At 43.2% G+C, this 12,285-nt stretch overlaps 1 protein-coding gene across 4 annotated transcripts in view; it reads left to right on the top strand.

Moving 5' to 3' along the window:
- Window positions 1-621: 621 nt before the first annotated feature.
- Window positions 622-12,285, top strand: part of PLCG2 (phospholipase C gamma 2) — a 73,927-nt gene continuing 62,263 nt past the window's right edge. The window contains exon 1 of one of the 4 annotated variants that reach the window (XM_065661164.1): window positions 622-873. The gene's annotated coding sequence lies outside the window, so the exon portion shown is untranslated. Of the gene's footprint in view, window positions 874-8,746; window positions 8,865-9,128; window positions 9,215-12,285 lie in introns of those variants that run through there. The other 3 variants (XM_065661166.1, XM_065661163.1, XM_065661165.1) reach the window with 3 other exon arrangements.

Genomic DNA, 12,285 nt, shown 5'->3' with positions numbered 1-12,285 from the left:
AAAATAGAACCTAAAATTGGTGCAAATTGTCAGCTGTTGACAAAGGGAACCTTCTATTAATCTGTTTCCCTCTGAGGTAATAACCCAGGAGTTGTCTTCTGGTCTAACTTTTAAGTCCTCACTTCCACACTGTTGTCCTGACAGCGTGTGGCTGCTTTATATATTATAAATACATAGAGCAGAAACGGGCGCTTTCAATTCTCATGTTTTGTTTTGCTGTTGTGTTTGGTTTAGTTTGTTTCCCTAAGGATTAAAGATAAGAGACATTTTCCTTAAAGCCCAGCTGTTGGAATCAGCAGAGTCCATGAGACTCTTAGTGTTTGTTTAAAAAGTAAATTACAAACTCGGTTGGTTACTAAGAAAGTTTAAAAACAGAAACAGAAGGCATCCCACAGGTTTAGAAAACAGAAAGGAAAGAATTCAAAATTTGCCTAGACAAACCAGAAACTGTAACAATTGTTGTGTTGACCTCAGGTGGGGACATTATTAATATATTACTGCATTATTAATGTGTGATGCAAGTGACAAAGCATGAAAAAAGCTCAGCCAATGAAGACAACAGAAGAAGAGAGAGTTTGCTGGTTGGAAATGGCAACCACTCTCTTTCTTATGACTTCCCTTTTTCTTTTTTTCCCCTGCTAACCATAACAGAATCTGTCCTTGTGAAGGAGAAGAAAGTGCCATTTTTTTTCAATTTAAATTAAGTAAAAGGCCCAGGCTGGAAACTTGATTAGAGATTCTGTATGCTTAAGGGGTCTTAACAGTGTGCTTTTACCCAGGTGGAATCAGAGTACAAAGAGGAAGAAACCTTCGTTTCATACTGCCTCGCTAATCTCAGCAGTATATCGTTCATTATTCTGCACAGGATTAAAGGTAAGCTCTGTACTGCTGCCTTTGGGACTCAGCAGGGCAGCTCTCCTTTGCAGAAATGGGGTTAAATACTTCTTGATGTGTGGCAGGAAGGTTCTGGAGAGAAGACAGCTGGGTTTAAATTACTCAGCAGAGCCTTCTGCGTTCTAGCTTTTGTCTAATAAAGTAATTTGTAGCTCACCTCCAGAATAAAAGGAATTTATTAATCATAAATGAAATCGAAAAAGCATTTTCTTTGAAAGAGGGAATGGTATCTTAAAGTTACTGGTCTAGTCAAAGAAAAAAAGGTGGTAGAAACAATTCGTGTGTATGAAATTTTTAATATCATTGCAAACACACACAAATAGGTTCCTGGAACTCAGCTAAAGATAACCAAGCTGTTTTTAATTCATTCCATTTTGGAGACCAAGCTAAAAAAACATTTGTAAATTCAATTGCTAGGTTCTCTATTCTGAATATTGTCTCCTGTTAAATGAGAGATACGTTACACAGTTTCCATTGAAAGAAGGTTGGTTGTTTATTCATGTTCTTCTCTCTGTTGGTAAAGTTCAGATTTAGTGTTTATCCTTAAAACAGCTTATACAGTGTGTAAGTTCAGATTTTCAGTCATACGTTACTGATTGAGCTGTTGGTAGCTGGTACTCACAAACCTGTTACGAAGCTTCTGAATTTCGTAGGACAAAATCTGTTGGGAGATGCAAAAGGCTTCTTATATGGAGTTTTTAATATCATAAGTGAAATAATATGACTCTGCCTATATGTGAACACATGTATTTGCAGAAGAGCCTGTCATGTGATGGCTGGTATCTGCTTGAATGTCTGAAAAAGGGTCCTTTGCCAACATTGGCTCTTCTGAAGCTGCAAAGTTAAATTTGCTCTACATGGTTCTCAGGAGACCATCACTGCAGACCACGGGCCTCAGCGAATTTGCACAGGTTACAGCATCATGTCTTCTCCATCTGCAGGCCCCCGAGGACAGTACCCAGAAGACTCTAACACAGCTACTCTGATTTGTTCTGCAAGCTAGAAGGCAGTCTGAGAGACTAGAAAACTTAACCAGCCTACACTAAATATGTAATTTATTCAGTATTTTAGTCATTAGTAGATATATTGTCTAAATTGTCTCCCCCTTCATTTATTCCCTCTTTTAAATCGTTAACAAATACGTTAATAAGATTGGGTTTCCATGCTGGGGTCTGTGTACCTCACCCAATACTAACACCTACCTCGATCTGTTGACGCACAGGATCTCTAACACTGTATGTTAAAAAGATGTTATCATAAAAAGTAGAACAGAAGGTTTTGACCCTTTAATGTGACTCATTCAGTTATGACTACAGCGCATAAAGATAACAGCAGTTGCAATAACGATTTGCATTCTATACAACTATGCTGATCCTAGAGATACACCAGATGGATGCTCTTCCAAGGCACAGGCATCTGCAATGCATATCCCAGAAGAGTATTTCTCATTCTACCCCTATTCAGAAATTACCACTCAAGTACATCATTAATTTTTCAACTGTATTTTGATTTTAGTGAGATTTTGACAGGTGTTTTCACATGATTACATGCTTATTTGTATTAAGACCAGTGTTCTCTCTCCATGCCCAGATAGTTCTACTGTTTTGATTAGCTAGAGGGCTTTTCTAAACTTTTCTGATACAGCATGTGTCGGATTAAAGCTGATCTGTGCATGAGTGAGCACAGATGGAAGGAACTTCTCCTCCCTTCCTGTGTGCCCCGAAGGAAGGCCTTAGACAACAATAAATCCCTGCAATCAGCCATGTATAAAGTGGCTGTATAAAGCCATGTATAAAGTCCTGGGTTATGTCTGTTTAGTAGTCCCAGGAGAGCTTCCACCACAGTAGCAAAGTCAATGTCAAGAAGACTTCCTCAGAACCAGAGGAAAATGGCTAATGACCAGAGAGACAGCTCACTGCACCAGTACTCGGTGTATGTTCTTGTCAGTGCAGCACACTGTAAGATCTCTCCAGGGCGCCCTGTGATGAGTTCAGAGCAGTGGCTAACTGCTCCAGTTTGGCCTTGCTCATTGCTGTGCCCAGCCTCACTTAAGTTACCCTTCTTTGTGCCTCTCAGAGCTTACAAGGATAATGAGTGAGAGTGGGAGGCTAACAAGATGATAGCAGAGCACTCTTCTCTCCTAAACTCACCCTGGGTGCTACTCTGTAGTGGGAAAGAATTTAAAGGCTGAAAGGTAACAAGGGGGAAGAGCTGGACTTTTTCTTGGTGAGCTGCAACTAACTCCATCCAGAACTATTGTCAAATGCTGTCTTTTTCCCCAGTGTTTCCCACTTGCAATCATATTGTTTTTAGTAGAGATTTTAATTCTATTAGCTTAGAAAGCACAGCAGAAAAGTTTTCCTGGTTCCCTACAGAGCCTCCTGCAGTTTTCCTGTTCTCCTGAGGCCTTGCTAACATTAAATTTCTCACTGTTGATAGCACTGGTAACAAGCTGCTGGCATTTTATCTCTGTGGATGCAGTGGCTGTAGTATTCTACATTTCATCTGAAGGTGTGACCGCAGGCACTTTAAATACACCGGTGTTCCGTGCAGCCAGCAAAACCGGCTCAAGACACTGAATAAATAGTCAGTATGTGTATAAAAAAACACCTTGACACGGAGTTCAGACGCTCTCACATGCATTTTTACGTTTCCATTGATCATCCCAAGTCACAGAGCAAAGTTTCTGCCCAACTGAAACCTAAAAAAAAAAAGAATTCTGACAAGTGAAAAGTTTTCTTCTGGAATAGCTCGCTTTGCTATGAGGAAATACCATTTCTAAGTCAGGATACCAGCATAAAACCTGGAAGCCATGTTCTGCCCAAGGCATTCTATTGCTATGAGATCTCTGGCAAATCTCCTCACTTTCTGGGCCTCATGCCTTTGAAAACGTGAAATAATGATTTTCGTTCCTATTTTTTTTAATTGTTTTGACATCTAGAAATGAAAATTAGTACAGAAATTGGAAAGGACAGTGCTGTAATTTGTGTACAAGGACAGAGAGCAGTAACTCCTCAGAAATTGTTTTAAACATAGTGCTTGCAAATCAGAAGGGGCAGGGGGATTGAACTGAGTAGCTGAATGTTCTAGGATTCAAACAAACATTGAAGCAGGCAACAGGCCAGCCACTTGAAAGAGCAACCTCCCTTCCTTCATGTCAGCTTTTCTGCTAGCAACTCAAGCAGTTTATTTAAATCAATATTTACTTTAAATATTATGATTAAGTGACAATAATTTACCAAGATTAAAATGAAGCTCTGATAAGAATGGAGCCAAGCATACACTAGAGCACTTTTAACAAGAAATACACTTTGCAAGAAGGATGGACTCCATTATGCTGAGATGGGCTGAGGGTGTCAGACCTATCACACCAGATGATCGTGGTTGAAGGTGGGTCCCCATAAAAGTCATTATTGAGGTTGTGCTGCTATGGCTGGAAAATATTCTCAGAGGTCAGCTTTGTGCTGTGAAGGCCCTTTGAGACACTAAAGATGATCACAAAAGCCCAATCAAGGCTTTCCAGCATAGCTGAAGGTATTGCTGTGAGGTGGTGGGATGATACAGGCCTGTTCCACTAGTGACAACAATCACTGGAAGAGGCATCCTTTCCCTCCTCCCTCCAGACAGCAGCAATTGGTGCCATCTCAACTGTGGAATAGGGCAGTTGGGCAATGGCTGCTGGGCCACCATGAGCAACCTCAAGTTCAGGACTAGTCTTATTACTATGTCTTGTACATAGGCAAATTCATTTTCTTTGACAAGAGAAAAACTTTACAAAACAAATGAGTTTTTGAATAACAGATATAAAAAAAGCAAGATGTCCTCTGCATTCACTGGCCCCTAGGATTCCAGCAGCCAACCAGTTCATGTGGATGTGTGTGCGAGTGCCCTATCATACATCCATCCAAGAAGTAGTACACAGCTCTGCCGAGGTAATACCACTTCACTTACAGGAACTGTCTTCAGCTAGTCTTGAATGATCACAGACTTCTATCACAAGTTGGCACTTGCTTTCTGATATGAAACAGGAATGACACCTAGTCCTGAGGTGGTAGGCAATTTTGTTTGATGACCAACGTAAAATCTGCTTCAGAGTCCTGCATGTGAAGAGTTCGTAAAAGAAAAGCTTGAAAGTGAAGCTTTCTCTACGAAACTTCTAGATTTTGTAATGAGAAAATCTACCTGAGTTAGCGTACATCCCGGTAAGGACTGTAAATACTATGATGGTGCTAGATAATCTGTCAGTAAGAATCTCTAAAATAGTTGCTCCCCCTGCCTAATGACTCTTTAACATGTCTTGCAATTGATGGGATAAAGCTATTCCACCTCTACCTTCTACACAAAAGCTGTATTTTCTTTTTAGCTCCTGTGAGGAAGTGGCACCAGTTTTGTGATCATAATTTATTATATCCATGAGGCCACATAGCAATAGCTGTGACTCTGGTTCACACCTTGCTTTATTCTTCAGGGGAATTAATCAAAACTGCATTACCAAACATGACAATAAGGCAAGGCTGAAGTTTCCAAGGCTGTAATTAGGAAAGTGTCAGTGTTAAGATTATAAATTCAATTTTTTGAGGGATTTATAATTGAAATGTAAAAAATGTTCTCCCAGCTGAAAGACTCTCTTTTCAGATCTTATAGTATGAATTGTGATTATATTTTTTAACAATTCAAGGAGCCTTTTAAAATGATAAAAAGAAAGTTAAACTGGGGGAAAAAAAAAAAAAAAGAAAAGAAAAAAGAAGGAAGATTTTATTCCAGTGGCTAACCTTCTTTTTAAACAGACAGGCTTTGCTGGGTCCAGATTCTTCCAACTCACAGAACTTGATTTTCCCACACCTCTCCTCAGCACATGTATACAGGGTTTTTTTGCTGAGGACTGAACACATCACCCGATAATTATCTGTGACTGTGAGGTCCATAGTCTTTACAGGGAATCCTGTTGCCTGCCTGCTTTTGAGGTTTGACAGCTGGATGGCAGAGCTGCTGATTCTGACAGCAACTGGAACCTTCAGTTGTGATTGAGAGAGTGTCTGAGTACACTTACTTCTGGAGTGGTGGATGTGCTGAGTAACAGCTGGTGTTTCTAAGAGTTAACATTTTATTGGTTTGTTTTTAAGGATTGCTTGCTTCATCTCTATATGGCTGAGATTTTGTTACATCCAGCAATTCACTGTTATGATCTCCACTGCAGCTGTGGTATTCTTCCATAAACAAATTCTCTTTGACTGTTTGATGACTCTAAGAGAGAGTATTTTGAGGTAACTCTAGTGTTGTGCAAGAAATGTTGGGAGGTTTTAGTCTTCCTTCCAGGACACCACTGAGGCACAACCACACGGAAATATGTCTAGACCAAAGCTGGGTATACTTTACAGTAGTGCTTCACTTCTGCAGCAAAGTCTCTTTAGTATCATAAAGACAGTCAACTCCATGCCTGTGTGGCTTGTGAGTTGTTCAAGGGTGGTTCCTGTGCTGAAGCTATGCCATATGAGGAGGCTGTTGGTACTTGGCCAAGTGAAGCGTAACGAGGAGGGGCTGCTGAGGTTGATATTTGCTGTAACTCAGATTCACTGTCAACGTACCCAGATGAATTTTGGATCTGACAGCTGGAATTCAGAGGATACTGTTATCTCCTGCTTGTAGAATGCCCACGATCATGCGCACCCTTTGGCTTTCTATGGTGTGCAGTGTGTACTCTGTGGCTTCGACCATATGAATGTTTTGGTATTCGCTTTTGCAGCTGGGGAAGTTGGCTGCTTGGTGCTAGCATTCTGTCACCCTTCATGTACTTTCAAAGGCAGCTGCAACAGGAAACATTGAAGGCTTTAAAGATGAAAGGGTAAAAACAAAGCATGGGAGAGGCATCTTGTGTGACTGATACATATTTTACTATTCCTGGTTTTTCGACTATCATGTCTCCTGTTAAGATGTTGTTCTGTGAGTTTGTAATTGCGTCACATGTTACAAAAGGGGTCTGACTTGTGGAAAAATGTGAAGTCTTTAGCAAGGCAGTTCATGGAATAACGAACAATGATGAGATTGTAATGGTTATCTTTTTATTTTGCATTGAAAATGATCCACACCCTTCACAGGTATTGGGTTTCAGGCTTTGTTTCCTTTCATGGTGGTTTATTTTGAATGTACTCTTCAATTCTGATTCTGATAAATCATACTTATGTAAAACTCTCTGGTGCTTTTAACTATGACAAAGGCTTGTTAGTTTGGCTTTGTGAGGAGTTTCCCAAATTGCTCCTACAGCTTTTGCTCGGTGCAACTGATGTCTTTTTATCTTTCTAGGTAGCTAGGTAATAGTGCTGTTGTTTGTTTGCAGAACTTGTCCCTACCCCATTCCAGGTATCATTTAGTTTCAGTCATTTCTGCATGCCTAGGGTGTAAATATTTATAAAATATAATGCTTGGCTACTGTTTAACCATTCATAAAGCTGACTGAAATGATGGGAAACATTTATTTCCTCGTAGTAGCTTAGATTCTTGTCTGTTAAAAGGCACATGTTTCTCACTCCTTTGTGCCAGCTACCAGTGTTGGGAGCAGAGGAGATGAAGAGCTACCTCTGCCAGACTACAGTGTTTGGGAACCAACATCTGGAACATGGGTTCTGCTGTTGTAACATGGAGCAGCCCTTGCAGAAATGACCAGGAGCTTCCTCTGCACAGGGAAGTGTGTTCCTTACAAACACTGTGACATTCCTAGCTTGGGCTTCTGGGCATTTGTTTTGTAGCCCCCTGAACTCTGTAGTCCAGAGGAGGGCCACGAGGATGATCAGGGGCTGGAGCACCTCCCATATGAAGACAGGCTGAGGAAGTTGGGGCTGTTCAGCCTGGAGAAGAGAAGGCTGCGTGGAGACCTCAGAGCAGCCTTCCAGTATCTGAAGGGGGCCTATAGGGATGCTGGGGAGGGACTCTTCATCAGGGACTGCAGTGACAGGACAAGGGGTAACGGGTTAAAACTTAAACAGGGGAAGTTTAGATTGGATATAAGGAAGAAGTTCTTTACTGTAAGGGTGGTGAGGCACTGGAATGGGTTGCCTAGGGAGGGTGTGAATGCTCCATCCCTGGCAGTGTTCAAGGCCAGGCTGGACAGAGCCTTGGGTGCCATGGTTTAGTGTGAGGTGTCCCTGCCCATGGCAGAAGGGTTGGGACTGGATGATCTTAAGGTCCTTTCCAACCCTAAGTACCCCATGATTCTATGAATTGTCGTGACTCTTCCCGTTTTCTGCCTGTGAACACAGGAATTTTCCCCAGGTTTATCACACTGGTCTGGGACAAACCCCAATACCTCAAATTCTACAGCACTACTGGGGCTTGACCTCAAAACAGTGTATGTGTTGCCACTGCTGTTTTGAATCCTAACCTGTAAACACTTTTAGTACTGCCGATTGTAAGCTGAAGTGGTTGTGTTATATAGCCCTTTCTAAGCGATCCACTACAGTGAGTAAACTCTGACTTGAAAACCCCACCTCCAGTGAGAGTTCTAAAGCCTTTTCCTAAGCTCGCTCTCTCAAAGTTCCGTTCAATATTTAGCAATCCCCGGCCGTGCTAGAGACCTTTCCCCTCCGCGTGAGCTGAACTTCCAAGCGGCGGGGCAGCACCGCGCTGCCCGCCATGGCAGGAGGGGGCACAGCGCGGCTCTCCCTCCCTCCCTCCCTCCTCACGGCGGCTGCGGGGCCCGGAGGGGACAGTGGCAGCGGGGAGCTCGCTTCGACACCCGCACGGGCCGGGTGGAGAAAGGGGGGCGAAGAGCCCGGGGCCGCTGACGGGGGGGAAGAGCCGGGCCGGCCCCGGCTGAGGGAAACCGGCACCGAGCGCCCAGCCAGCCCCGCGCGACAGGAGGTGGCCGCCGGGGGTCACGTGACCCCGCCCCTTCCCGGTTGCTGCCGAAGCAGAAGCGGGAGCCCCGGGAGCGCGGCGGGACGCGGAGGCAGCGGCACCGGCACCGGCGGGGGCAGGTGAGGGCGGTCCCCGCGCGTGGGGCAGCGGGCGGGGCGGAGCAGCCGCATCCCGCGCAGGTGTCGCTCGGTGCGGGCGAGGAGAGGGTCGTGCGAGTGGAGGCGAGGCGTGAGGCATGGGCGGGCAGCGCGGCAGGTGCGAGGGAGGGCCGTGCCGGGCTGCCCGGCGCTGGCCTGAACGGGACAGGGGCTCCTTGAGGGGACGCTGCCACCGCGCGCCTTGTGGCTGCTCTCCGCCGCCGGCCAGGCTGCCATAGAAAAAGGAAGGAAAAGTTCAGCTTGTGCTTGACAGCAGCCCTGTGCCGTGCTCATGGTGAGGGCCCCAGCGTGGGGCCTCCAGGCCGTGGCAGGTGGGCAGCCAGCCTTCCTGGTGCGGTTCCACTGCCCTGCGTTGCTCTGCGTCGCGGAGCAATGCCCGAAGAGCCATGCGTTGATTGTAATTTGTTAGCTCTGTGGTACCGAACTGATGTGTTGGTGGTGGACGTGCGTACTGGTGGTGCTGAGCTTGGGTGAGGTGATGTCCTAAGTGCATCCAAAGGCAGAGCTAACTGCAGGAGATGCAGTGGTCATTTTGCAGTGCTGAAAGCACAGAGAAAGTTAGAAATTGATGAGTCAAACTTTGAATGGCGCTTCTTGGCTATACTCATGAGCCTGGGAAGTACCTCCTGTGGCATGTAGGTGAAGTTTTAACAGAGTATTGATTCACCAGTGCTTATCTGTGATGTTCTTTACTAGCATGTACATTTGTAGTTTGCCTTTAGTACAGTTTTTCCTCTCTTTGTGTTATTGCAAAGGGAGTTAAGAGTTGTAGACTGATCTTCAGATAAGAAGGGTTTGTTTCTGTAAAATACTGTAATAAAGTAAAACTAAATATGCAGGTTTCTGGATAGATTAAGTAGCGTTTTTTTTCTGTGTCCATGTTCACTTGTTTACTTGCAGTGAGTCTTTCTGACTTTTAGTCCAAACCAGTCTGGCTTTTCAATAAAAAGAAGTATCAAAACTACTCTTATTACGCAAACAGTAACAAGTGGTCCAGTTCTGTACGTGGTACGGGACACCATCAATATTTAGCTCCTGTAGTGCCTGCAATCAGAAAGAAACAGTCATGCATTTGGTGTGTGTGTCTGAACGAGAGCTTATGGTATGTTTCTGTGATTGTTAACTCACATGTTGAATCGTGTAAGTGAAGCGGGGGATCTTTCTACTTTAGGCTTCAATAGCTGTTTGGTAGAAGAGCAATAATGCTTCTATTGCTCATAAGGGTGTCTTTAGCTCATACCCCGCTGGCTTAGAGGTATCCAGAAAATGGGGCAAGGAGGCTCATTACACAGTTCTGCTGTGTGAATAGGTAGAAATATTGTTGATTCGTATAGTTGTGCAGTGATGGGTATAAGAAGGCTGAGGGACATCTGTGGGTACGTGTAAGACTCTCAATATTTAAAATATTAGCTCTAATATCAAGGACTTCTATTAGTTCTTTTGGGAGGTCTGATGTGTTTTACTGTCAGGCCGCTCAATGTGACATTAAACTGGAGCAGGTTGCCAAAACAGGAGACAAGTGGTCAGTGATAATGAGCAAATGTAACAAAACTGTCCACCTTTTCTGGTGAGGTAGATATCCTCAACTACAGTATTGTTTCACAGTAAGTTAAAAACTACAGCTTAAGATTTAAGTTAGTCTAAAACTGCTGTTTGCTCTGTTTTTGGAAGAAGGAGCTGCTTTAAAAGGGGAAGTCCAGTATTTTATATTCAGCGGAAACTGTTTAAGAAGCCACCTCTGAGAGGCAGTTCCTTTGTACATACGGACTAATTTGTCAGAAATACCTGCTGCATTGCCTTTTATTAAATAGCTGTACTTAGAAACTCCTTTTTATGTTGTTCTAAGCCATGTTTCATTTTACCTTGTTCTGTGGAAAGCAGAGAAGATGTATAAATTGTTACAGTCTCCTGAAAAACTGTGCTCATTGAAAAGGTGAGGGGTTTATTATTGAAGTGTTACTAAAATGGTTAAACCTTGTTCCAAATCACAGCATATTTCTTTTATTACAATTCTTAATGTAAAGAGCAAAGTGAGAAGATGGGGTTTCTCTTTGTTTGTCAGAAAACCAGACACTCTACAAAGATTCTATTTTTTCGTTTTCCCCTCCTTTCATTTCTGTTATTACAAGTCAGTGTAGCAAGATGAGTGTGGCTGTCTTGTTAGAGGCAAGCCTGTGCTAATTTAAATGATCATCTGATTAGTTCCAGGGAGTCAAAGAGGATCAGTTACATTCTGGCTAAAATCTGCTGTTGCTTACTACACTTAAAAGTTGTCTACTCTCTTTCACTTCTAGGATTGGGATATATTTTTTTTTTTCTTCAGTATTGCAAGGATATTCAATTTTCATATTAAAATAACAATTTATAGATATTAAACACCAAATAACCTGTATAATGTTTTGCAGAACATGGAGTGAGATATAGTTCATGCTGTAGAGCACTTCAGGTTCACTGTGGGCAGTGCTGAAGAGAGCACTCTGTAGTGAAGAAGGGACTGATGTTCTCTGTTAGCTTAAAAAAAAAAAAAAGAAAAAAAAGGTGTTTATTGAATTTGTAGAATTTAAAAAGGGATTGGAACAGTTGCACCAAACTGCCTCAGACAGATTGCACGGAAAGCAGCTAGTGACACGCTGTTGAAAGACAGTTTTGTGGTATTAATGAGAGCAGAAAAAAGCACTCTTTAGTGAAGAGTAGGTCAGGAGATAGTGACATGGGGTGAGGGGGAGGAGGGTCAGAAGAAGAGGAAGCGAGAAGTGTCATGGTTGAATTAGCTATCAACACGGAAACTGAAACTGCTTGTGACGGAGAGTAGTGGACTGAGGAGAGGGGAACAGAACCAGAGACGATGCTGTGGCTGGTGGCTGCATGTGCACAGAGATTTTTTTAACTTGTCCTGTTCAGGGTTGTGGTTAAGGGGGGTGTTCGAGAACTAGGGGGTAGCAGCTCCTGCTACTTGTGTGAAAATGATACACTTCCTTCTTTGTGCATGGATGAAAGAGCAGGTTCCAGGGCATCCTGTTTGCAAATAATATCTTAGAGGAGTGTTTGGGCTTGTAATTAGCTTTTGATGCAGTGATGTGCAGGAGAAACTCATGAGAGCTGCTGCACAGGCATTTCTCTTTTGCCCGTTTTATGCCAAGACGTGTCCCAAGTGCATGCATACAAATACCAGCCATGTGACATGTGAGTAAGGAAAAGTAGACTGTGTAGGAGAAACAGCCATGAAGTTTCAAAAGGGCATAAACTGAGTCTTTTTAGACATAGCCAGCATTCGTTTCAGTATTTGTATTTACTCATATTTTCCCCTCATTTTCTTTACGTCTCTCAGGAGGACCGTTAGCTGGTTTAAATTTTCATATAGCTCTCACATAGGTTTAAATTC

The sequence above is a fragment of the Lathamus discolor genome, chromosome Z, assembly GCF_037157495.1.
Source record: "Lathamus discolor isolate bLatDis1 chromosome Z, bLatDis1.hap1, whole genome shotgun sequence".
NCBI lineage: Eukaryota > Metazoa > Chordata > Aves > Psittaciformes > Psittacidae > Lathamus > Lathamus discolor.
This window is presented reverse-complemented; position numbering and strand designations above follow the sequence as displayed.